At 52.4% G+C, this 26,149-nt stretch overlaps 1 protein-coding gene across 5 annotated transcripts in view; it reads right to left on the reverse strand.

Annotated features, from left to right (window-relative positions):
* Positions 1-26,149, reverse strand: part of LOC147095910 (discoidin domain-containing receptor 2-like) — a 239,370-nt gene that overhangs the window by 137,940 nt on the left and 75,281 nt on the right. The window contains exon 1 of one of the 5 annotated variants that reach the window (XM_085974919.1): positions 5,546-6,144. The exons of 2 other annotated variants lie outside the window; for them this stretch is intronic. The gene's annotated coding sequence lies outside the window, so the exon portion shown is untranslated. Of the gene's footprint in view, positions 1-5,545; positions 6,145-26,149 lie in introns of those variants that run through there. 2 more of the 5 variants (XM_085974915.1, XM_085974918.1) reach the window with 2 other exon arrangements.

Here is a 26,149-nt window from a genome sequence, read left to right on the forward strand (position 1 = left end):
CGGGCCTCGGTTTAACATCTCATCTGAAAGACGGCACCTCCGACAGCGCAGCACTCCCTCAGTACTGCACTGGGAGTGCCAGCCTAGCTATATGTGTGCAAGCCCCCAGAGTGGGGACTATGAACCCGCGACCTTCTAGACTCCGAGGCGAGTGTGCTACCCACTGAGCCACAGCTGACACCGGGGAATGAATCCTGCCTCCCTTACCCGCTCTGGGTTGTGTGCATGGCTCCAACCCACCGCCGGCGTGGCTGACTCTTAACTGCCCTCTGATGTGGCGTGGCCTAACCGCTCAAGTTATACCCAGGACGTGTAACGCATGCCGGCCTTGCCGGCGACGCCTACATCCCAAGATTGAACTTAATTTAACTTTGAACATGGACAAAGGGTTGGTGGGGGGGGGGTGGTGCGGGCAGGGCCCTTGTGTCAACCAGGAAACACTCTGACTCAACAACGGGCAGCTGTGACGATACGGGCGCCAACCAGCTGTTTTGACAAGACAGTCCAGCTGGCGAGGGGGGCAAGCCGGGAGTGGAGGGCGGGGAGGCCCTTTCTGTAAATAAACTGTCAAGCACAAAAGAAGAAAGAATTTGCATTTCTATAGCACCGTCCACAACCTCAGGACTCCCCAAAGCGCTTTACAGCTAACGAAGTACTTTTTTTTTTAACTGTAGTCACTATTGTAATGTAGGAAAACCCCAATTTGCGCACAGCAAGCTCCCACAAACAGCAATGTGATAATGACCGGATCATCTGTTTTTGTTATGTTGATTGAGGGATAAATATTGTCCCAGGACACCGGGGATAACTCCCCTGCTCTTCTTCGAAATAGTGGCTGTGGGATCTTTTACATCCACCTGAGAGAGCAGACGCGACCTTGGTTTAATGTCTCACCACCTCCGACAGTGCAGTGCTCCCTCAGTACTGCGCTGGGAGTATCGGCCTAGATTTTGGGCTCAAGTCTCTGGATTGGGAAAGTAACCCAAGGGCAGGTCTGACGCTTGCTCCAACAAGAGCTCATCTCACATCTACCCTTTTGTTCTCCCTCTCTCTCTCTCTCCCCACCCTTCCCCTCACCCCCTCAGAAAGGTCAAACATCTAAAAATAGTTTGAGGCTGGCGTTGGAGATGGATCCCTGAGCACTGTGGGAGTGAGTGGGCTGTGTGCTTGACTGTGAGGCCTGTCGCACACCAAAGTAGTGCTTGTTTGCCTTACATTGCCTTGATCTCATCCAAAACTCGGCTGCCCGTTTCCTAACTCATCCCGTTCACCCATCACACCCCCCTGTGCTCGCTGACCTACATTGGCTCCCTGTGAAATGCCTTGGGATGTTTTACTACACTAACAAGTCGTTGTTGTAGTAAGGATTGCTTGCTGTGTAACTGTACAAGGTAATTGAACGGTGTGGTCAGAGCTGCCCGGTGTGTTACTGTATGGAGCCGAATCTTGACTCCTATTGCAGTCAATAGAAACAAAAATCAGGAGAGAGGTAAAATGGCCAAGGCATGACGGGCCGAATGGCCTCCTTATGTGCTGTATCATTCTATGATTCTATGTAAAACGGGCTGTCGGTTCACTAGCACCTGTTTTAAACTATCGCCCCATTTTTCACCTGTGCCCAGGTGATCCTGCAAACAGGAAAATCAGCCCCTGAAATTCCACGTGGTGGGGGGGGTCTCTCATTGTAGTGTCAGGAAGGAAAGAAAAAAAGAAAGAAAGAAAGGAAAGAAAGAAAGAGAAAGAATAAAAGAAAAAATTGAGAGAAGGAAAGAAAGAGAGCGAGGGAAAGAAAAAAAGAAGTAAAGAGGGAAAGTAGGAAAGAGAAAGCGAGGGAAAGAAAGAAAGAAAGAAAAAGAAGGGAAAGAAAGAGAAATAAAGAAAGAGAAAGAAGGGAAAGAATGAAAGAAAGACTTGCATTTATATAGTGCCTTTCACAACCTCAGGACATCCCAAAGTGCTTTACAGCCAATGAAGTGTTACATGGAATTACATAGGATTTCCAGCACAGAAACAGGCCATTCGGCCCAACCAGTCCATGCTGGCGTTTATGCTCCACTCGAGCCTCCTCCTCTTTCCTCATCTAACTCTATCAGCATTGCCCTCTATTCCCTTCTCCCTCATATGCTTGTCTAGCCTCCCCTTAAATGTATCTATACTATTCGCTTCAACCACTCCCTGTGGTGGCGAGTTCCACATTCTCATCATTCTTTGGGTAAAGAGGTTTCTTCTGAATTCCCTATTGGATTTCTTGGTGACTATTTTATATTGATGGCCTCTAGTTATGCTCTTCCCCACAAGTGGAAACACTCTCTCTGTATCCACTCTATCAAAACATTTCATAATTTTAAAGACCGCTATTAGGTCACCCCTCAGCCTTCCCTGTTCATCTTTTCCTGATAGGCACCTTGCAGTTCTGGTATCGTCTTTGTAAATCTTATTTGCACATAATATGGTGACCAGAACTGTACACGGTACTCCTGCTCTTCTTTGAAATAGTGTCCGTGGGATCTTTTACCCACCCGAGAGAGCAGATGGGGCCTCGGTTTAATGTCTCATCTGAAAGACCGCACCTCCAACAGTGCAGCATTAGAAGTGTCAGCCTGGATATTGTGCTTAAGTCTCTGGAGTGGGACTTGAACCCACGACCTTCAGACTCAGAGGTGAGAGAGCAACTCACCGAGCCATGGTTGGCACAACCAGCCAATTCCTCCTGCTTAGCGGGGGCTCACCGGTCTCCCAATGAATGCGCGGTAGAAACGCCACCCACTGCCCCCACCATGCACTATCAGGGTTAATACCTGGGCCCCCTGGCAGTTACAGGGTTAATCCTCGGGCCCCCTGGCAGCTACAGGGTTAATCTCCGGGTCCCTGGAAGCTACAGGGTTAATCCCCAGACCCCCTGGCAGTTACAGGGTTAATCCAGGGACCCCTGGCAGCTACAGGTTAATCCCTGGGCCCCCGGCAGTTACAGGGTTAATCCCGGGTCCCCTGGCAGTTATAGAGTTAATCCCTGGGGCCCCCGGCAGTTACAGGGTTAATTCTCGGGCCCCCTGGCAGCTATGGGGTTAATCCCCAGGTCCCCTGGCAGCTACAGGGTTAATCCCTGGGCCCCCTGGCAGTTACAGTGTTAATCTCTGGGCACCCTTGGCAGTTACAGGGTTAATCCCGTGTCCCCTGGCAGTTACAGGGTTAATCCCCGGTCCCCTGGCAGCTACAGGGTTAATCCCCCCCGGCAGTTACAGGGTTAATCTCCATGTCCCCTGGCAGCTCAAGGGTTAATCCCCAGGCCCCCCCGGCAGTTACAGGGTTAATCCCTGGGCCCCCCTGGCAGTTACAGGGTTAATCCCTGGGCCCCCTGGCAGTTACAGGGTTAATCCCCAGGCCCCCGGCTGTTACAGGGTTAATCTCCATGTCCCCTGGCAGCTACAGGGTTAATCCCTGGGCCCCCTGGCAGTTACAGGGTTAATCCCTGGGCCCCCTGGCAGTTACAGGGTTAATCCCTGGGCCCCCTGGCAGTTACAGGGTTAATCCCCAGGCCCCCTGGCAGCTACAGGGTTAATCCCCAGGCCCCCCGGCTGTTACAGGGTTAATCATTGGGCACCCCTGGCAGCTACAGGGTTAATCTCCGGGCTCCCCTGGCAGTTACAGGGTTAATCATCGGGCACCCCTGGCAGTTATAGGGTTAAACCTCGGTTCCCTCTGGCAGTTACAGGGCTAACCTCCATGTCCCCTGGCAGTTACAGGGTTAATCCCCGGGCCCCCGGTAGTTACAGGGTTAATCCCCGGGCCCCATTGCAGCTACAAGGTTAACCCCTGTGCCCCCTGGCAGTTAAAAGGTTAATCTCTGGGTCCCCTGGCAGTTTACAGGGTTAAACCCCGGGTCCCCTGGCTGTTACAGGGTTAATCCGCTGGTTCCCTGGCAGCTACAGCGTTAATCCCCGGGGGCCCCCTGGCAGTTACAGGGTTAACCTCCATGTCCCCTGGCAGCTACAGGGTTAATCCCCGGGCCCCCCCTGGCAGTTACAGGGTTAACCTCCATGTCCCCTGGCAGCTACAGGGTTAATCCCCGGGCCCCCCCTGGCAGTTACAGGGTTAACCTCCATGGCCCCTGGCAGTTACAGGGTTAATCTCCAGGTCCCCTTGCAGTTACAGGGTTAATCTCCAGGTCCCCTGGCAGTTACAGGGTTAATCTCCAGGTCCCCTGGCAGTTACAGGGTTAATCCGCAGGAGCACTGGCAGCTACAGGGTTAATCCGCAGGACCAGTGGCAGTGACAGGGTTAATCCCCGGGTCCCCTGGCAGCTACAGGGTTAATCCCCAGGCCCCCTAGCAGTTACAGGGTTAATCTGCAGGACCACTGGCAGTGACAGGGTTAATCCCTGGGCCCTATGGCAGCTACAGGTTTAACCCCCAGGTCCCCTGGCAGCTACAGGGTTAACCCCCCGGTCCCCTGGCAGCTATATGGTTAACCCCCAGGTCCTCTGGCAGCTACAGGGTTAATCTCGGGCCCCCTAGCAGCTACAGGTTTAACCCCCGGTCCCCTGGCAGCTACAGGGTTAATCCCCAGGTCCCCTGCCAGCTATATGGTTAATCCCCGGGTCCCCTGGCAGCTACAGGGTTAATCCCCAGGTCCCCTGCCAGCTACAGGGTTAATCCGCGGGTCTCCTGGCAGCTACAGGGTTAATCCGCGGGTACCCTGCCAGCTACAGGGTTAAACCCCGGGTCCCCTGGCAGCTACAGGGTTAATCCCCAGGTCCCCTGCCAGCTACAGGGTTAATCCGCGGGTACCCTGGCAGCTACAGGGTTAATCTGCGGGTCCCCTGGCAGCTACAGGGTTAATCCGCGTGTCCCCTGGCAGTTACAGAGTTAATCCGCAGGACCTCTGGCAGCTACAGGGTTATCCCCGGGCAGCAAAACTCCAGATACACAAAGGAGTTGATCTGCAGCTATAAAAACAACAACAACGTGCATTTATATAGCGCCTTTGCGCTTCACAGGAGCGATTATCCAACAAGCTTTGACACCGAGTCACATAAGGAGATATTAGGACAGGTGGCCAAATGCTTGGTCAAAGAGGTAGGTTTTAAGGAGCGTCTTAAAGGAGGAAAAAGGTAGAGAGGTTTTAAGGAGCTTCTTAAAGGAGGAGAGAGAGGTAGAGAGACGGAGAGGTTTAGGGAGGGAATTCCAGAACTTGGGGCCCAGGCAACTGAAGACACGGCCGCCAATGGCAAAGTGATTAAAATTGGGGGATGCTCAAGAGGCCAGAATTGGAGCAGCGCGGAGATCTCGGAGGGTTGTACGGCTGGAGGAGGTTACAGAGATAGGGGGAGAGGGGGGCGAGGCCACGGAGGGATTTGAAAACAAGGATGAGAGTTTTAAAACTGAGCCGTTGCCGGACTGGGAGCCAGTGTAGGTGAGCGAGCAGCGACTCCCTACAGTAACACACTGGGCAGTTCTGACCACACCGAACAAACAATTACTTTGTACATTTACACAGAGAGAAGCTCTTACCCTGGCGAATGAACAGCTAAATAAGCATTTCTTACCCGGGCTGTACAGGCAGTAACTCTGCGCAGTTACACAGTGAGCGACCGTGGTCTCATTCACATGGCCAAAGCAACGAATGACTCCGTCCCCTCTTGAATAAACAGCAACTCTGTTCTTCCAGACAACAATGGGTTCCAAGCAGGTTCCACCCCTGGCTCTTTTTTTTTGGAGAGGCGAAACGAACGAGAGAAGAGAATGGTCTCCTTGGCTGTACTTTCAGCGCTGAAAGAGTTAACCAAAGCCTTCAGTTCCCTTTGGACAGGTGCAGCCTGAATTGAAATAAATAGGTCGGCCGGGCTTGAACAGTGGGCTTTGTGTTCGCTGCTGCCTCCGAGCTCCCTGCCCCGAAGCTGAAAGGTCGCTCTGTTTATTCTGGGAAACAGAAGCCTTTTTTTTTCTTCCTGCCGAGCCTCGCATTCCTCGCTATCGTCCCGAGTCAGCGCAGGGATGGGGTGGTATCTCCCCAGCAGTGCGAACGGAACAAGTGCTTGCAACAAAATAAAAAAACTCCCCACGGCAGGACTTGGCGAATCGAGTGCGGACCAAGCTAGAGCTCACTTGGCCAAGTCTGGGGACGAGCTGAACAGAGGCAACCTGGTCAAACAACAAGCAGCCCACTTCAGGTATTCACTCCCTAAAGACGTCCCACGTTTAACCCTTCGCCAGCCGGTGCTGTGGGATACTCACTCACTTTCACTTTCCAGGTGGATATTGAGAATAACATAAAAAAGACTTGCATTTCTATAGCGCCTTTCACAACCCCAGGATGCCCCAAAGCACTTTACAGCCAATGCAGTACTTCTTGAAGTGCGGTCACCGTTGTAAGGTAGGAAAACACAGCAGCCAATCTGCGCACAGCAAGCTCCCGCAAACAGCAACATGATAATGACCAGATAATCTGGTTTTTTTTGTAATATCGGCCAAGACACTGAGGAGAACTCCCCTGCTCTTCGAAATAGTGGCCGTGGGATCTTTTACGCCCACCTGAGAGGGCAGACGGAGCCTCGGTTTAACGTCTCATCTGAAAGGCATGGGCACCTAGAACTAGGGGTCACTGTTTAAAAATGACGTCCCCCATTTAAGACAGAGATGAGGAGAAATTTCTTTCTCACAGAGGGTCGTGAGTCTTTGGAACTCTCTTTCTCAGAGGGCGGTGGAAGCAGAGTCTTTGAATATTTTTAAGGCAGAGGTAGATGGATACTTGGTAAGCAAGGGGGTGAAAGGTTATCGGGGGTAGGCGGGAATGTGGAGTAATCGGATCAGCCATGATCTTATTGAATGGCGGAGCAGGCTCGAGGGGCCAAGTGGCCTACTCCTGCTCCTAATTCGTATGTTCATATGTGCCTCTGACAGTGCAGCGCCCCCTTGTTATCGCACTGGGAGTGTCAGCCTGGATTTTGTGCTCAAGTCTCTGGAGTGGGGTTTGAACCCACAACCTTCTGACTCAAGAGGCAAAAGTGCCGCCCACTGAGCCACGGTTGACACATGCTTGGGCTCCAGCCACCTGACCAATATTCCCCGGTAAATAGTGCGATAACGAGAGAGCGCTGCACTGTCGGAGGCACATACGAACATACGAATTAGGATCAGGAGTCGGCCACTCGGCCCCTCGAGCCTGCTCCGCCATTCAATAAGATCATGGCTGATCTGATTACTCCACATTCTCGCCTACCCCCAATAACCTTTCACCCCCTTGCTTATCAAGTATCCATCTACCTCTGCCTTAAAAAATATTCAAAGACTCTGCTTCCACTGCCCTCTGAGGAAGAGAGTTCCAAAGACTCACGACCCTCTGTGAGAAAAAATTTCTCCTCACCTCTGTCTTAAATGGGCGACCCCTTATTTTTAAACAGTGACCCCTAGTTCTAGATTCTCCCACAAGAGGAAACATCCTCTCCACATCCACCCTGTCCAGACCCCTCAGGATCGTATATGTTGTCTCAACCACTCCCTGTGGTAGCGAGTTCCACATTCTCACCACTCTCTGGGTAAAGAAGTGTCTCCTGAATTCCCTATTGGATTTATTAGTGATTAACTTATATTTATGGCCTCTAGTTCTCCCCACAAGTGGAAACATCTTCTCTACATCTACCCTATAAAACCCTGTCAAAATCCTAAAGACCTCCATCAGGTCACCCCTCAGTCTTCTCTTTTCTAGACAAAAGAGCCCCAGCCTGTTCACTCTTTCCTGATAGTTAGAACCTCTCAGTTCTGGTATCATCCTCATAAATTATTTTTTTGCACCTTCTCCAGATCCTTTTGTAATATGGAGACCAGAACTGTGCACAGTACTCCAAGGGTGGTCTAGCCAGCAGCAGTTATTTGAAAAGCTCGTTCCCACCCCACCTTGAAAGCGGTCAGGAATTTCTGTAACATCACCTGGTGTCATCCAGGACCACTTTGCAAACCATGGAAACAAACAGGATTAATCTGTACCAGACATCAGTCAGCAGTTTCTCTTGTGTTACTAAAGCAGCGTTTTAAAGTATGTTATTACCCAAAACGTTCCACCAAGTATCATTAACTCCAATCCAGTTTCACCAGGAATAGTTTGAACCTGCAGAGGTGCCCAGTTTCGCATGCAGACATTCGTAAAGGTCGTCATCCATCTTTCGGATGAGACGTTAAACCGAGCCCCCCGTCAGCTCCCCTCAGGTGGATGTATGTGATCCTACGGCCGCTGTTTCGAAGAAGAGCAGGGGAGGGGGGGAGGTTCTGGAGTTTAAAAGCAGGGAAGTCTTGCTGCAGTTATACAGGGTACTGGTGAGGCCACACCTGGAATACTGCGTCCAGTTTTGGTTTCCATATTTAAGAAAAGATATACTTGCTCTCGAGGCAGTTCAGAGAAGGTTCACTTAGTTGATTCCGGAGATGAGGGGGTTGACGTATGAGGAAAGGTTGAGTAGGTTGGGCCTCTACTCATTGGAATTCAGAAGAATGAGAGGCGATCTTATCGAAACATATAAGATTGTGAGGGGGCTTGATCGGGTGGATGTGGGGAGGATGTTTCCACTGATGGGTGAGACTAGAACTAGGGGGCATAATCTTAGAATAAGGGGCTGCCACTTCAAAACTGAGATGAGGAGAAACTTCTTCACTCAGAGGGTAGTAAATCTATGGAATTTGCTACCTCAGAGAGCTGTGGAAGCTGCGACATTAAATAAATTTAAAACGGAGATAGACAGTTTCCTAGCTGATAAGGGAATTAGGGGCTACAGGGAGCGGGCAGGGAAGTGGACGTGAGTCTAGGTTCGGATATGCCATGATCCTATTGAATGGCGGAGCAGGCCCGAGGGGCCGTATGGCCTTCTCCTGCTCCTACTTCTTATATTCTTATGTTCTTATGTTCTCCCTGGTGACCTGGGCCAACATCACTAAAAAAACAGACTATCCGATCATTATCCCATTGCTGTTTGTGGGAGCTTGCTGTGCGCATATTGACTGCCGCGTTTCCTACATTACAACAGTGACCACACTTCAAAAGTACTTCATTGGCTGTAAAGCGCTTTGGGACGCCCTGAGGTTGTGAAAGGCACTATACAAATGCAAGTCTTTCTTTCTTTCTCTCTTTCTTTCTTTCTCTCTTTCTTTCTTTATCTCTTTCTTTCTCTTTCCTTTTTTCTTAACTTGTTGACGGTTGCCCCATATAACTCATCGTGTCTATTTGGGATTGTTACATGAGCAGGTAGTTTCATTTTAATTCAGTGCTCCCACTGTTCAGGCTGCTCAATCACACAAAGGGCCCTTTACCAGGGCTGACATCACTCCATGACTCATGCCTGCCTGTTCTGAATACCATTCAGCGATAAACTGGTGAACCAGAATCACGTGAGTGTGACTTCAAAAACTGGCACCTGTGAATCAGTGCCTTTCGCACACATTGCCTTTTATAAACATTTCTGTTATTTGTTTCTCATCATGCTGATGATCTCAGTGCTAGATAGTCACACTCTACGAGAGAAAGACAGAGACAGAATGATAGAGAGAGAAAGAGACACACATAGAGAGCCCCAGTCCCAGAGGAGGAAAGACAATGTCTGACCCACCGCACCACCCAGTCCCAGAGGGGGAAAGGACAGTGTCTGACCCACCGCACCACCCAGTCCCAGAGGGGGAAAGGACAGTGTCTGACCCACTGCACCACCCAGTCCCAGAGGGGGAAAGGACAGTGTCTGACCCACTGCACCGCCCAGTCCCAGAGGGGGAAAGGACAGTGTCTGACCCACTGCACCACCCAGTCCCAGAGGGGAAAGGACACTGTCTGACCCACTGCACCTCCCAGTCCCAGAGGGGGAAAGGACAGTGTCTGACCCACTGCACCACCCAGTCCCAGAGGGGAAAGGACACTGTCTGACCCACTGCACCTCCCAGTCCCAGAGGGGGAAAGGACAGTGTCTGACTCACTGCATCACCCATTCCCAGAGGGGGAAAGGACAGTGTCTGACCCACTGCACCACCCAGTCTCAGAGGGGGAAAGGACAGTGTCTGAACCACTGCACCGCCCAGTCCCAGAGGGGGAAAGGACAGTGTCTGACCCACTGCACCACCCAGTCCCAGAGGGGGAAAGGACAGTGTCTGACCCACTGCACCACCCAGTCCCAGAGGGGGAAAGGACAGTGTCTGCCCCACCGCACCACCCAGTCCCAGAGGGGGAAAGGACAGTGTCTGACCCACTGCACCTCCCAGTCCCAGAGGGGAAAGGACAGTGTCTGACCCACTGCACCACCCAGTCCCAGAGAGGGAAAGGACAGTGTCTGACCCACTGCACCACCCAGTCCCAGAGGGGGAAAGGACAGTGTCTGACCCACTGCACCACCCAGTCCCAGAGGGGGAAAGGACAGTGTCTGACCCACTGCACCACCCAGTCCCAGAGGGTGAAAGGACAGTGTCTGACCCACTGCACCACCCAGTCCCAGAGGGGGAAAGGACAGTGTCTGACCCACTGCACCACCCAGTCCCAGAGGGGGAAAGGACAGTGTCTGACCCACTGCACCGCCCAGTCCCAGAGGGGGAAAGGACAGTGTCTGACCCACTGCACCACCCAGTCCCAGAGGGGGAAAGGACAGTGTCGAACTCACTGCACCACCTAGTCCCAGAGGGGGAAAGGACAGTGTCTGACCCACTGCACCACCCAGTCCCAGAGGGGGAAAGGACAGTGTCTGACCCACTGCACCACCCAGTCCCAGAAGGTGAAAGGACAGTGTCTGACCCACTGCACCGCCCAGTCCCAGAGGGGGAAAGGACAGTGTCTGACCCACTGCACCACCCAGTCCCAGAGGGGGAAAGGACAGTGTCTGACCCACGACACCGCCCAGTCCCAGAGGGGGAAAGGACAGTGTCTGACCCACTGCACCACCCAGTCCCAGAGGGGAAGGGACAGTGTCTGACCCACTGCACCACCCAGTCCCAGAGGGGAAGGGACAGTGTCTGATCCACCGCACCACCCAGTCCCAGAAGGTGAAAGGACAGTGTCTGACACACTGCACCGCCCCGTCCCAGAGGGGGAAAGGACAGTGTCTGAACCACTGCACCAGTCAGTCCCAGGGGGGGAAAGGACAGTGTCTGACCCACTGCACCACCCAGTCCCAGAGGGGGAAAGGACAGTGTCTGACCCATGACACCGCCCAGTCCCAGAGGGGGAAAGGACAGTGTCTGACCCACTGCACCAGCCAGTCCCAGAGGGGGAAAGGACAGTGTCTGACCCACTGCACCACTCAGTCCCAAAGCGGGAAAGGACAGTGTCTGACCCACTGCACCACCCATTCCCAGAGCGGGAAAGGACAGTGTCTGACCCACTGCACCACCCAGTCCCAGAGGGGGAAAGGACAGTGTCTGACTCACTGCACCACCCAGTCCCAGAGGTGGAAAGGGCAGTGTCTGACCCACTGCACCACCCATTCCCAGAAGGGGAAGCGACAGTGTCTGACCCACTGCATCACCCAGTCCCAGAGGGTGAAAGGACAGTGTCTGACCCACTGCACCACCCAGTCCCAGAGGGGGAAAGGACAGTATCTGACCCACTGCACCACCCAGTCTCAGAGGGGGAAAGGACAGTGTCTGACCCACTGCACCACCCAGTCTCAGAGGGGGAAAGGACAGTGTCCGACCCACTGCACCACCCAGTCCCAGAGGGGGAAAGGACAGAATCTGACCCACTGCACCACCCAGTCCCAGAGGGGGAAAGGACAGTGTCTGACCCACTACACCGCCCAGTCCTAGAGGGGGAAAGGACAGTGTCTGACCCACTGCACCACCCAGTCCCAGAGGGGGAAAGGACAGTGTCTGACCCACCGCACTGCCCAGTCCCAGAGGGGGAAAGGACAGTGTCTGACCCACTGCACCGCCCAGTCCCAGAGGGGGAAAGGACAGTGTCTGACCCACTGCACCACCCAGTCCCAGAAGGTGAAAGGACAGTGTCTGACCCACTGCACCGCCCAGTCCCAGAGGGGGAAAGGACAGTGTCTGACCCACTGCACCACCCAGTCCCAGAGGGGGAAAGGACAGTGTCTGACCCACGACACCGCCCAGTCCCAGAGGGGGAAAGGACAGTGTCTGACCCACTGCACCACCCAGTCCCAGAGGGGAAGGGACAGTGTCTGACCCACTGCACCACCCAGTCCCAGAGGGGAAGGGACAGTGTCTGATCCACCGCACCACCCAGTCCCAGAAGGTGAAAGGACAGTGTCTGACACACTGCACCGCCCCGTCCCAGAGGGGGAAAGGACAGTGTCTGAACCACTGCACCAGCCAGTCCCAGGGGGGGAAAGGACAGTGTCTGACCCACTGCACCACCCAGTCCCAGAGGGGGAAAGGACAGTGTCTGACCCATGACACCGCCCAGTCCCAGAGGGGGAAAGGACAGTGTCTGACCCACTGCACCACCCATTCCCAGAGGGGGAAAGGACAGTGTCTGACCCACTGCACCACCCAGTCCCAGGGGGGGAAAGGACAGTGTCTGACCCACTGCACCAACCAGTCCCAGAGGGGGAAAGGACAGTGTCTGACCCACGACACCGCCCAGTCCCAGAGGGGGAAAGGACAGTGTCTGACCCACTGCACCAGCCAGTCCCAGAGGGGGAAAGGACAGTGTCTGACCCACTGCACCACTCAGTCCCAAAGCGGGAAAGGACAGTGTCTGACCCACTGCACCACCCATTCCCAGAGCGGGAAAGGACAGTGTCTGACCCACTGCACCACCCAGTCCCAGAGGGGGAAAAGACAGTGTCTGACTCACTGCATCACCCAGTCCCAGAGGGTGAAAGGACAGTGTCTGACCCACTGCACCACCCAGTCCCAGAGGGGGAAAGGACAGTGTCTGACCCACTGCACCACCCAGTCTCAGAGGGGGAAAGGACAGTGTCTGACCCACTGCACCACCCAGTCCCAGAGGGGGAAAGGACAGTATCTGACCCACTGCACCACCCAGTCCCAGAGGTGGAAAGGGCAGTGTCTGACCCACTGCACCACCCATTCCCAGAAGGGGAAGCGACAGTGTCTGACCCACTGCATCACCCAGTCCCAGAGGGTGAAAGGACAGTGTCTGACCCACTGCACCACCCAGTCCCAGAGGGGGAAAGGACAGTATCTGACCCACTGCACCACCCAGTCTCAGAGGGGGAAAGGACAGTGTCTGACCCACTGCACCACCCAGTCTCAGAGGGGGAAAGGACAGTGTCCGACCCACTGCACCACCCAGTCCCAGAGGGGGAAAGGACAGAATCTGACCCACTGCACCACCCAGTCCCAGAGGGGGAAAGGACAGTGTCTGACCCACTACACCGCCCAGTCCTAGAGGGGGAAAGGACAGTGTCTGACCCACTGCACCACCCAGTCCCAGAGGGGGAAAGGACAGTGTCTGACCCACCGCACTGCCCAGTCCCAGAGGGGGAAAGGACAGTGTCTGACCCACTGCACCACCCAGTACCAGAGGTGGAAAGGGCAGTGTCTGACCCACTGCACCACCCATTCCCAGAAGGGGAAGGGACAGTGTCTGACCCACTGCACCGCCCAGTCCCAGAGGGTGAAAGGACAATGTCAGACCCACTGCACCACCCAGTCCCAGAGGGTGAAAGGACAATGTCAGACACACTGCACCACCCAGTCCCAGAGGGGGAAAGGACAGTGTCTGACCCACGACACCGCCCAGTCCCAGAGGGGGAAAGGACAGTGTCTGACCCACTGCACCACCCAGTCCCAGAGGGGGAAAGGACAGTGTCTGACCCACTGCACCACCCAGTCCCAGAGGGGGAAAGGACAGTGTCTGACCCACTGCACCTCCCAGTCCCAGAGGGGGAAAGGACAGTGTCTGACCCACTGCACCGCCCAGTCCCAGAGGGGGAAAGGACAGTGTCTGACCCACTGCACCACCCAGTCCCAGAGGGGGAAAGGACAGTGTCTGACCCACTGCACCACCCAGTCCCAGAGGGTGAAAGGACAGTGTCTGACCCACTGCACCACCCAGTCCCAGAGGGTGAAAGGACAGTGTCTGACCCACTGCACCGCCCAGTCCCAGAGGGTGAAAGGACAGTGTCTGACCCACTGCACCACCCAGTCCCAGAGGGGGAAAGGACAGTGTCTGACCCACTGCACCACCCAGTCCCAGAGGGGGAAAGGACAGTGTCTGACTCACTGCACCACCCAGTCCCAGAGGGTGAAAGGACAGTGCCTGACCCACCGCACTACCCAGTCCCAGAGGGTGAAAGGACAGTGTCTGACCCACTGCACCACCCAGTCCCAGAGGGGGAAAGGACAGTGTCTGACCCACTGCACCATCCAGTCCCAGAGGGTGAAAGGACATTGTCTGACCCACTGCACCTCCCAGTCCCAGAGGGGGAAAGGACAGTGTCTGACCCACTGCATCACCCAGTCCCAGAGGGGGAAAGGACAGTGTCTGACCCACTGCACCTCCCAGTCCCAGAGGGGGAAAGGACAGTGTCTGACCTATTGCAACCTCCTCCAATATCCATCATCCATATTTCCTGCTTATTTGTAGCGCAGAAAGAAAACTCTGGCATGGAGTTTTGCAGTAACTGAACCTGCCAGATTTTGCTTTAATTGAAATGAACGTAAAGAAATCCTAGCGTGTTCTATAAGGGCCCTGCGATCCTTACCGCGTGGTTTTCCTATCTGTATTCCACCTAGGAGGTGCTTGAAGACCAGGTGGTAAAGACCAAAATCCAGCCCATGTGGCAATTGAGGTTAATACCTTACTCCTTTATAAATATTATAAATAAATACTGTGGGGAATGCGAGGGGGCTGACTGACCTCCTCCTGTTCCTGACGTTCCTAATTTCCTGTTCGTGTTACAAATAATCAGCTGGCTGGCAGTTAGGCTGACCCAACTTAATTTTTTTCCTCTATTCAGAAGGAACCTCTTGGAAAGCCCCATTGAAATTGAAATATTTTATCTTGGAAAGCACCAGGGCACAAGCGGCTGACAAACTTTCTGTCGCTATGGTAACAGTCAGGCTCTGAGGCCTTGTCTATTAATTTGGTTTTACAAGGCCTCCGTTGCTGAGTAAAGAAAGGGGAGGAAGAAGAAAAAACACACCAGCTGCCATTTAAAGATTAGACATTAAAATCTTTAAAAACATTCGACAATTCAAGGCCATTCGCCGATAGCGAACTAACAAGGCATTCTTTCATCACTTGGGGATTGTTTACTCACACTGAGAGCCATTCAAAGACGTGCAGTGACTAAATTAGAGTAAAGCTCTTTTGAGACGGCTCTGATAAGCTGCTATCCATTCCGTTTCAGTTGTGCTGCTCTCTTTATAGATATATATATATGTATATACATGTATTTCAGATACAAATGGAAGCCTATTTTTTTCCACTTACTTCTGTGCTTTATGTTGCCAAAGCATTACTTATTAATCTATGCAATGAATTTTCATTGACATCAGCGAACCCCAGACCTCAGCCTCAAACCCGTCCCCCCTTACCCCACTCCATGTTCTGCTGCAGCCCTCTGCTTTTTTGATTTAGGTGTAATCCTAAACTTTGTAAGGGCTGTTCAAACTTCACGCGCGGCTCTGAGGGTTCCTCCAGGGCAGTACTGAGGGAGCGGGCTGCACTGTCGGAGGTGGCGTCTTCCGGGCGAGACGTTAAACCGAGGCGCCGTCTGCTCTCTCAGATGATCGTAAAAGGTCCCATGACATTATTTCGAAGAAGAGCAGGGGGGAGTTCTCCCCGGTGTCCTGGGCCAATACTTATCCCTCAACCAATGTCACTAAAAATACGATTATCTGGTCGTTATCTCATTGCTATTTGTGGGAGCTTGCTGTGCGCAAATTGGCTTCCGTGTTTATCTACATTACAACAGTGACCACACCTCAAAAGTACTGCATTGGCTGTAAAATGCTTTGGGAATACCCTGAGGTCGTGAAAGGCACTATATAAATGCAAGTCTTTCTATCTTTCTAAAAATCCCATGTAAGGGCTAATAGCTTAACTCTGAGGACCCCGTTCCACTGTAGGAAACGCGGCAGCCAATTTGCACACAGCAAGCTCCCCCCAACAACAATGGGATAATGACCAGATAATCCGAAAGACGGCACCTCCGACAGCGCAGCGCTGCCTCACTGCCGCACTGAGAGTGTCGGCCTAGATTTGTGCTCTAGTCTGTGGGGCTATGAACCCATACCCTTCTAGGTTCAGAGGTGAAAGTGCTACCCACTGAGCCACAGCTGATACTGAAGCCAAAGGTATCATGGTGCCCTACCTGTGCTGACTAAAAACACTCTGCCCGAACACTCGTTGAAGGTGAAGCTGTGTTTTTTTTAATCATTCATGGGATGTGGGCGTCGCTGGCAAAGCCAGCATTAATTGCCCATCCCTAATTGCCCTTGAGAAGGTGGTGGTGAGCTGCCTTCTTGACAACTGAGTGGCTTGCTAGGCCATTTTAGAAGTAAGTTAAGAGTCAGCCCCATTGCTGTGGGACTGGAGTCACATATAGGCCAGACCGGGTAAGGACGGCAGATTTCCTTCCCTGAAGGACATTAGTGAACCAGATGGGTTTTTAAGAGAATCCGGTGTGTGCCCAAACTTAAAATGAGAAAAGAAAAAAGAACCCAAGATGCAGGAAATAACTCAATGGTCAAGACATGTGCAAACAAACACATCAAAATGAATTGAGGTGCTTGAAAGCAAACTGGAATTGAATAGTCAATTGCCCTCCGCATGGAATAAGTGGTCCCGGTGTCTGACTGTGAATGTGAAGAGATAGGCGAGCGGGTAAAATCCACCCCCTCCCCCCTCCACTTTGACGTGAACAGCTTGGCTATGTGTCTGACATAGAAACATAGAAACATAGAAGATAGGAGCAGGAGTAGGCCATTCGGCCTCTCGAGCCTGCTCCGCCATTCAATGAGATCATGGCTGATCATCCAAATTGTGTACTGTCCCTGCCTTCTCCCCATATCCCTTGATCCCTTTAGCCTTAAGAAATATATCCAACCCTTTTTTGAATATATTTAATGAACTGGCCTCCACCGCCCCCTGTGGCAGAGAATTCCACAGGTTCACCACTCTCTGGGTGAAGAAATTCCTCCTCATTTCAGTCCTAAATGTCTTACCCCTTATTCTTAGACTATGACCCCTGGTTCTGGACTCCCCGGCCATCATAAACATCCGTCCTGCATCTAGTCTGTCCAGGCCTGACAGAATTTTATAAGTTTCGATGAGATCCCCTCTCAATCTTCTAAACTCCAGTGAGTATAAGCCCAATCGACACAATCTCTCCTCATACGTCATTCCTGCCATCCCAGGTATCAGCCTGGTGAATCTTTGCTGCACTCCTCCCATGGCAAGAACATCCTTCCTCAGGTAAGGCGACCAAAACTGCACACAATACTCAAGGTGCGGTCTCACCAAGGCCCTGTACAACTGTAGCAAGACATCCTTGTTCCTGTACTCGAACCCCCTTGCTACGAAGGCCAACATACCATTTGCCTTCTTAACCGCCTGCTGCACCTGCATACTTACCTTCAGCGACTGGTGCACAAGAACACCCAGGTCTCTTTGCACTTCCCCTTCTCCCAATCTATTGCCATTCAAATAATAATCTGCCTTCCTGTTTTTGCCACCAAAGTGGATAACCTCACATTTATCCACATTATAGTGCATTTGCCATGTTTCTGCCCAATCACCCAATCTGTCCAAATTGTACTGGAGTTTCACGACATCCTCCTCACAGCTTACCCTCCCACCCAGCTTTGTGTCGTCTGCAAATTTGGAGATATTACATCCAATTCCCTCGTCCAGATCATTAATATATATTGTGAACAGCTGGGGTCCTAGGACCGATCCTTGCGGTACTCCACTAGTCACTACCTGCCACTCGGAAAATGACCCGTTTATTCCAACTCTTTGCTTTCTGTCCGCCAACCAGTTCTCTATCCAAGTCAATACCTTGCCCCCAATCCCATGTGCCTTAATTTTGCACGCTAATCTCTTATGTGGGACCTTATCGAAAGCCTTCTGAAAGTCCAAATACACCACATCCACTGGTTCTCCCTTATCTATTTTACCAGTTACATCCTCAAAAAATTCCAGTAGATTAGTCAAGCATGATTTACCTTTTGTAAATCCATGTTGACTTTGTCCGATCCTGTCACTGCTTACCAAGTGCTCTGCTATTACATCTTTTATAATAGATTCTAGCATTTTCCCCACTACCGATGTCAGGCTTACCGGTCTATAATTCCCCGCTTTTTCTCGACCACCTTTTTTGAGTAGTGGGGTAACATTAGCTACCCTCCAATCCATGGGTACTGTTCCAGAGTCTATCGAGTTCTGGAAGATGACCAGCAATGCATCTACTATTTCCAGGGCCACTTCCTTAAGTACCCTGGGATGTAGATTATCAGGCCCTGGGGATTTATCGGCCTTTAGTCCCATCAATTTTCCTAACACCATTTCCCTTCAAATACTGATTTCTTTCAGTTCCACCCTTTCATCAGGCCCTATGTTCCCCGGCATCTCTGGGAGGTTATTTGTGTCCTCCTTTGTGAAGACAGAACCAAAGTATGAATTTAGTTGGTTTGCCATTTCTTTGTTTCCCATTATAAATTCCCCTGATTCTGACTGTAAGGGACCTACGCTTGACTTCACCAATCTTTTTCTCTTCACATATCTATTAAAGCTTTTACAGTCAGTTTTTATGTTCCCTGCTAGCTTACTCTCATATTCTACTTTGCCTTTCTTAATTAATCCCTTTGTCCTCCTTTGTTGAATCCTTAACTGCTCCCAATCCTCAGGATTATTGCTTTTTCTGGCCAATTTATGACTGTGAATGGGCAGAGCTGGGTGAGAGGGTTAATCCCCTCCGGTGGGAACAGGCTGCCCGGTGCCTGACTGTGAATGGGGAGAGGTGCGTGAGAGGGTTAATCCCCTCCGCTGGGAACAGGCTGCCCAGTGTCTGACTGTGAACAGGGAGAGGTGGGTGAGAGAGTTATCCCCTCCGCTGGGAACAGGCTGCCCGGTGTCTGACTGTGAATGGGGAGAGGTGCGTGAGAGGGTTAATCCCCTCCGCTGGGAACAGGCTGCCCGGTGTCTGACTGTGAATGGGGAGAGGTGGGTGAGAGGGTTAATCCCCTCCGCTGGTAACAGGCTGCCCAGTGTCTGACTGTGAATGGGGAGAGGTGCGTGAGAGGGTTAATCCCCTCCGCTGGGAACAGGCTGCCCAGTGTCTGACTGTGAATGGGGAGAGGTGGGTGAGAGGGTTAATCCCCTCCGCTGAGAACAGGCTGCCTGGTGTCTGACTGTGAATGGGGAGAGGTGCGTGAGAGGGTTAATCCCCTCCGCTGGGAACAGGCTGCCCGGTGTCTGACTGTGAATGGGCAGACGTGGGTGAGAGGGTTAATCCCCTCCGTTGGGAACAGGCTGCCCAGCGTCTGATTGTGAATGGGGAGAGGTGGGTGAGAGGGTTAATCCCCTCCATTGGGAACAGGCTGCCCAGTGTCTGACTGTGAATGGGGAGAGGTGGGTGAGAGGGTAAACCCCCTACGCTGGGAACAGGCTGCCCGGTGCCTGACTGTGAATGGGGAGAGGTAGGTGAGAGGGTTAATCCCCTCCGCTGGGAACAGGCTGCCTGGTGTCTAACTGTGAACAGGGAGAGGTGGGTGCGAGGGTTAATCCCCTCCACAGGGAACAGACTGCCCGGTGTCTGACTGTGAATGGGGAGAGGTGGGTGAGAGGGTTAAACCCCTCCATTGGGAACAGATTGCCTGGTGTCTGACTGTGAATGGGGAGAGGTGGATGAGAGGGTTAATCACCTCCACTGTGTACAGGCTGCCCGGTGTCTGACTGTGAATGGGGTGAGGTGCGTGCGAGGGTTAATCCCCTCCACTGGTAACAGCCTGCCCAGTATCTGACTGTGAATGGCCAGCGGTGGTTGAGAGGGTTATTCCCCTCCACTGGGAACAGGCTGCCCAGTGTCTGACTGTGAATGTGGAGTGGTGGGTGAGAGGGTTGATCCCCTCCGCTGGGAACAGGCTGCCCAGTGTCTGACTGTGAATGGGCAGAGGTGGGTGAGAGGGTTAATCCTCTCCACTGGGAACAGGCTGCCCAGTGTCTGACTGTGAATGGGGAGAGGTGGGTGAGAGGGTTAATCCCCTCCGCTGGGAACAGGCTGCCCAGTGTCTGACTGTGAATGGGGAGAGGTGGGTGAGAGGATTAATCCCCTCCGCTGGGAACAGGCTGCCCGGTGTCTGACTGTGAATGGGGAGAGGTGGGTGAGAGGGTTAATCCCCTCCGCTGGGAACAGGCTGCCTGGTGTCTGACTGTGAATGGGGAGAGGTGGGAGAGAGGTTTAATCCCCTCCGCTGGGAACAGGCTGCTCCATGTCTGACTGTGAATGGGGAGAGGTGGGTGACAGGGTTAATCCCCTCCGCTGGGAACAGGCTGCCCGGTGTCTGACTGTGAATGGGGAGAGGTGGGTGAGAGGATTATTCCCCTCCGCTGGGAACAGGCTGCCCAGTGTCTGACTGTGAATGGGGAGAGGTGGGTGAGAGGGTTATTCCCCTCCGCTGGGAACAGGCTGCTCCATGTCTGACTGTGAATGGGGAGCGGTGGGTGAGAGGGTTAATCCCATCTGCTGGGAACAGGCTGCCCGGTGTCTGACTGTGAATGGGCAACGGTGGGTGAGAGGGTTAATCCCCTCCGCTGGGAGCAGGCTGCCCGGTGTCTGACTGTGAATGGGCAACGGTGGGTGAGGGGGTTAATCCCCTCCGCTACGAATAGGCTGCCCTGGTGCCTGACTGTGAATGGGGAGAGGTGTGTGAGAGGGTTAATCCCCTCCGCTGGGAACAGGCTGCCCAGTGTCTGACTGTGAATGGGGAGAGGTGGGTGAGAGGATTAATCCCCTCCGCTGGGAACAGGCTGCCCGGTGTCTGACTGTGAATGGGCAGTGGTGGGTGAGAGGGTTAATCCCATCCGCTGGGAACAGGCTGCCCGGTGTCTGACTGTGAATGGGGAGAGGTGGGTGAGAGGGTTAATCCCCTCCATTGGGAACCGGCTGCCTGGTGTCTGACTGTGAATGGGGAGAGGTGGGTGAGAGGGTTAATCCCCTCCGCTGGGAACAGGCTGCCCAGTGTCTGACTGTGAATGGGGAGAGGTGGGTGAGAGGATTAATCCCCTCCGCTGGGAACAGGCTGCCCGGTGTCTGACTGTGAATGGGGAGAGGTGGGTGAGAGGGTTAATCCCCTCCGCTGGGAACAGGCTGCCTGGTGTCTGACTGTGAATGGGGAGAGGTGGGAGAGAGGTTTAATCCCCTCCGCTGGGAACAGGCTGCTCCATGTCTGACTGTGAATGGGGAGAGGTGGGTGACAGGGTTAATCCCCTCCGCTGGGAACAGGCTGCCCGGTGTCTGACTGTGAATGGGGAGAGGTGGGTGAGAGGATTATTCCCCTCCGCTGGGAACAGGCTGCCCAGTGTCTGACTGTGAATGGGGAGAGGTGGGTGAGAGGGTTATTCCCCTCCGCTGGGAACAGGCTGCTCCATGTCTGACTGTGAATGGGGAGCGGTGGGTGAGAGGGTTAATCCCATCTGCTGGGAACAGGCTGCCCGGTGTCTGACTGTGAATGGGCAACGGTGGGTGAGAGGGTTAATCCCCTCCGCTGGGAGCAGGCTGCCCGGTGTCTGACTGTGAATGGGCAACGGTGGGTGAGGGGGTTAATCCCCTCCGCTACGAATAGGCTGCCCTGGTGCCTGACTGTGAATGGGGAGAGGTGTGTGAGAGGGTTAATCCCCTCCGCTGGGAACAGGCTGCCCAGTGTCTGACTGTGAATGGGGAGAGGTGGGTGAGAGGATTAATCCCCTCCGCTGGGAACAGGCTGCCCGGTGTCTGACTGTGAATGGGCAGTGGTGGGTGAGAGGGTTAATCCCATCCGCTGGGAACAGGCTGCCCGGTGTCTGACTGTGAATGGGGAGAGGTGGGTGAGAGGGTTAATCCCCTCCATTGGGAACCGGCTGCCTGGTGTCTGACTGTGAATGGGGAGAGGTGTGTGAGAGGGTTAATCCCCTCTGCTGGGAACAGGCTGTTCCGTGTCTGACTGTGAATGGGGAGAGGTGGGTGAGAGGGTTAATCCCCTCCGCTGGAAACAGGCTGCTTGGTGTCTGACTGTGAATGGGGAGAGGTGGGTGAGAGGGTTAATCCCCTCCGCTGGGAACAGGCTGCCTGGTGTCTGACTGTGAATGGGGAGAGGTGGGTGAGAGGTTTAATCCCCTCCGCTGGGAACAGGCTGCTCCATGTCTGACTGTGAATGGGGAGAGGTGGGTGACAGGGTTAATCCCCTCCGCTGGGAACAGGCTGCCCGGTGTCTGACTGTGAATGGGGAGAGGTGGGTGAGAGGATTATTCCCCTCCGCTGGGAACAGGCTGCCCAGTGTCTGACTGTGAATGGGGAGAGGTGGGTGAGAGGGTTATTCCCCTCCGCTGGGAACAGGCTGCTCCATGTCTGACTGTGAATGGGGAGCGGTGGGTGAGAGGGTTAATCCCATCTGCTGGGAACAGGCTGCCCGGTGTCTGACTGTGAATGGGCAACGGTGGGTGAGAGGGTTAATCCCCTCCGCTGGGAGCAGGCTGCCCGGTGTCTGACTGTGAATGGGCAACGGTGGGTGAGGGGGTTAATCCCCTCCGCTACGAACAGGCTGCCCTGGTGCCTGACTGTGAATGGGGAGAGGTGTGTGAGAGGGTTAATCCCCTCCGCTGGGAACAGGCTGCCCTGGTGCCTGACTGTGAATGGGGAGAGGTGTGTGAGAGGGTGATGTGCCAAATAACTGCCTGAATCCAAGCGGTTAAAGCTTAAAACTTAAGGCTTTTATTAAGTAAGAACATGGCATCGAGTTAACACAAGGCAGCCATCATTCATCACCGACCCAGCCCTTATGAATAAGACTCACACCAATCCGGAGGATCCAGAGGGGCGGGGCTAGGGAGGAGCATTAGTGGTTACATCTGTAGAACATTCCAGACATTAGCAAGTACAACAACAACAGACAATACAAATGTCAGAACACAGAGTTATTTCATCACATTCACCCCCTGCTATAGATTCAGTCTGTCAGGAGGTCTGATAGTCCTCTGGGAACGATGTAACTCTTGCTGAGGCTGCTCCCGGCGTACTAACTCCGGTTCATTCGAATTCCCAGAATCATCAGTGTTTTCCACACTTAGGATTTGTGTCTCTGAAGGTCCAATACCACGATTGAAAACTCTACTTTCAGTATCGAACTCTTTTCGAGCTCCAGCAGGTGTAAGATCTTTAATAGAGACCGTATCCTCTCGCCCATCCGGATATTGAATGTACGCATACTGGGGATTAGCATGGAGGAGTTGTACTTCCTCCACCAGTGGATCAGTCTTGTGGCCTCTCACATGTCTGCGCAACAGCTCAGGGCCTGTGGTCGTCTACCATGTGGGTAACGATATTCCATTAGTAGCTTTTCTTGGAAAGCTAAACATCCTTTCATGAGGGGTGGCATTCGTCGCTGTACAGAAAAGAGACCTTATGGAATGCAGCACGTCTGGCAAGACATCCTGCCAGCGAGAGGTCAGCAGGCCTCGCGACTTCAGAGACAGTACGATAGCCTTCCACACTGTCGCATTTTCTTTCTCGACCTGCCCATTACCACGAGGGTTATAGCTGGTAGTTCTACTCGTTGCAATCCCTTTCGATAGCAAAAACTGTCGCAATTCTTCGCTCATAAAGGAAGAACCCCTATCAGTATGTATATAGTTAGGCATGCCAAACAAGGAAAACAGTTGGCAGAGGCATTTAATTACAACAGCACTGGTCACATCCGGACAGGGGATAACAAAAGGGAACCGAGAGTACTCGTCTATAATATTAAGAAAATAGACATTACGGTCGCTCGATGGAAGGGGGCCTTTAAAATCGAGACTCAAACGCTCAAATGGTCGAGTTGGTTTAATAAGGTGAGCTGGCTTGGACGGCTTATGGAAGCGGGGTTTGCATTCAGCACAAACACGACAGGTTCTGGTCATTGTCCGGACCTCCTCAATAGAGTAGGGTAGATTGTGGGACTTAATGAAGTGGTTCATTCTGGTAACCCCAGGGTGGCAGAGTGCGTCGTGGAGATTTTGAAGCTTATCTACACCTAGACTAGCACATAATCCTTGTGACAAAGCGTCTGATGGCTCATTGAATACTCCAGGCCTGTACTGAATATCATAGTCATATGTTAACATTTCTATTCGCCATCTTAAAATTTTTATCATTTTTGATCTTGCCTCTCTGCTTAGTATTGAACATAAAGGCCACAGATCGCTGGTCTGTAATAAGCGTAAAACGTTGGCTAGCGAGATAATGTTTCCAATACCTGACTGCTTCGATAATCACCTGTGCCTCATTTTCCACTGAAGAATGTCGAACTTCTGGTCCTTGCAATGTACGAGAGAAGAAAGCTACTGGTCTACCAGCTTGGTTAAGAGTTGCTGCCAACGCAAAATCAGATGCATCACTTTCCACTTGAAAAGGGATCTTCTCATCCACGGCACATACCACTGCCTTCTCAATGTCCCGTTTGATATTAAAGAAAGCCTCCTGAGCTTCCGCCGATAGCGGAAAAGACGTCGACTTAATAAGAGGTCGGACTTTATCTGAGTAGCTAGCCACCCACTGGGCATAGTACGAGAAGAATCCCAGACACCTTCTTAAAGCTTTTACAGTGTGAGGTAAAGGTAATTCCTTAAGTGGGCGTAATCTTTCAGGATCTGGCCCGATTACCCCATTCTCCACAACGCAACCAAGAATACACAAACGTGTAGTATTGAAGGTACACTTGTTTTCGTTGTAGGTCAGGTTTAACCTCTTTGCAGTCTCGAGGAATTTTGCAAGATTTTGGTCGCGCCCACAGGTAGTAACATTGTCCAGGTACGGGAATGTTGCTTCCAACGCGTATTCATCCACCATACGATCCATCTCCCGTTGGAAGACGGATACCCCATTCGTCACTCCAAAGGGCACCCTAAGGAATTGGTACAGGCACCTATTAGCTTCGAAGGCCATATAAGGTCGGTCTTCTATTTTGATGGGGAGTTGATGGTAGGCAGACTTTAAATCAATGGTGGAGAACACGCGGTACTGAGCTATCTGGTTCACCATCTCAGAAATACAAGGCAAAGGATAGGCGTCTAATTGGGTATACAAGTTTATAGTCTGGCTATAATTGACCACAAGTCTTTTCTTTTCATTAGTTTTAACCACCACCACCTGGGCACGCCACGGGCTATTACTGTGTTCGATGATTCCCTCCCGTTGAAGCCTTTCCACTTCCTCTTTTATAAATGTTTTATCTTCTGAACTATACCGTCAACTCTTAGTCGCTATAGGTCTACAATTAGGAGCAAGGTTCACGAACAAAGAAGGCGGACTTACTTTTAAAGTAGAAAGGCCACAGACTGTGAGTGGAGGCTGAGATCCACCATACTTAAGGGTAACGCTCTCATGCTGACACTGGAAGTCCAAGCCTAAAATTAAGTTCACACACAACTGAGGTAACATGAGGAGTTTAAAGTCCTTATACTCCGTATCCTTAATGGTCAATGTGACTTTACAATATCCAGTTACCTCCAAAGTAAGGGACTTGGACGCCATCACAATTTCACTTCGAGTAGGATACACGTTCAATGAACAGGAGTTAACAAGGTTGGGGTGTATAAAACTTTCAGTACTGCCACAGTCTATCAAACACCCAGTAGGACGACCATTAATCTTGATGTCCATCATAGATTTCGACAAGGAACACGGTATGGTCTGGTCAACCGTAGCCGAGGCTAGAGTAAAACGATAGGCGGCAGCAGAGAAGACATCGGGTACAGGATTACCCTTACACACTTTACTAAAATGTCCCCGTTTCTTACATTTAAAACAGGTAGCCTCTCTGGCTGGGCATCTTTGCCTGGGGTATTTAGATTGGCCACAAAAAATAACACTTAGACCCATGAGGTACAGCCGCAACAATAGGATTAAGTGGAGGCTCCATTGGTGTTATGGATGCCTCCATACTCGGAACACACGAGGCTGAGAGAGACGCATGGGCTGATGCATACACTTCTAAATTCTTCTGGGCTACATCTA

Source organism: Somniosus microcephalus, unplaced genomic scaffold, assembly GCF_052327205.1.
Source record: "Somniosus microcephalus isolate GS21.2 unplaced genomic scaffold, FLI_Smic_1.0 unresolved_chr1, whole genome shotgun sequence".
In the NCBI taxonomy this organism is placed as follows: domain Eukaryota; kingdom Metazoa; phylum Chordata; class Chondrichthyes; order Squaliformes; family Somniosidae; genus Somniosus; species Somniosus microcephalus.